The sequence below is a fragment of the Echinops telfairi genome, unplaced genomic scaffold, assembly GCF_000313985.2.
Source record: "Echinops telfairi isolate 266 unplaced genomic scaffold, ASM31398v2 ScPeMD7_7414;HRSCAF=8452, whole genome shotgun sequence".
Taxonomy (NCBI): Eukaryota; Metazoa; Chordata; class Mammalia; order Afrosoricida; family Tenrecidae; genus Echinops; species Echinops telfairi.
The window spans coordinates 2,909,386-2,910,205 of NW_022111314.1; the positions used below are offsets into that span (position 1 = coordinate 2,909,386).

At 56.8% G+C, this 820-nt stretch overlaps 1 protein-coding gene across 1 annotated transcript in view; it reads right to left on the reverse strand.

Annotated features, from left to right (window-relative positions):
* The window catches only part of CDH26 (cadherin 26), a 48,170-nt gene that overhangs the window by 10,577 nt on the left and 36,773 nt on the right, over positions 1 to 820 (reverse strand).

Below are 820 nucleotides of genomic sequence, written 5' to 3' on the forward strand. Positions count from 1 at the left end.
CAGTTCCTCTCCCTTCTCAATAGAGGGCTTCAAGCCACAAGTCCTGGCTGATGGTGAGCACCCGTTTCCCATCCTGCTGTGAGAACCAGCACATTTACTCCAGCCCAATGCCACGCAAACTAGTCTCTCTCGCTCTCTCCATCTCTCTCTCGCTCTCTCCATCTCTCTCCAGAAAGCTTCTCAGTTAACTCAAGAAGTCTCTTCCTCCCAGGAAGAACCTCAGGGGGTTGTGGGGAGGGGGGCAGTCTCAGACTACATGGTAGGCAGCCTGAATCCTCAGTGAGTGGAGATAGGGCATTCTTTTGGCACTTCTGGTGGGTCTGGGTGCAGGGGTAGGGGGTTAACTTTGAGGTCAACCACTCCCACTTCTCTGGGGGGACCCTCGGGTGGGTCACGGTGCTTCAGCTCACCCAGTGGGGGTGGCGGGGGGTAGCAAAGATGTGACAAGCAGGGCACGACAGCAGCAGCAGGTTTGGAAGACCCGCCAGCACCAGCCAGACACAGGCATGAGGGCCTTCGATCTGCAGTCAGTGTGTGAGGCTGGCCTTATGGTGCCCAGTCTCAAGATGGGAGGCCCACTGACGTGCTAATGGGACAGAGGCTGCCCCCGGAGGCCAGGCCTCGTCCCTCCCAGGCCAGCATTCACTGCTTGTCCCAGCTGCGGCGAGGGTTGGGGGCCGGGCACTCCATCTGACTGTTGAGAAGCCAAGCTGAGTCTGATTCATTGAGAAGGGTGAAGCATTCCCATCTAAATAGGGATGTACCCCTGAAATGTTTCCAATGGGCAAAACCTATTTCCCCACAAAACAAGAACCCTTCG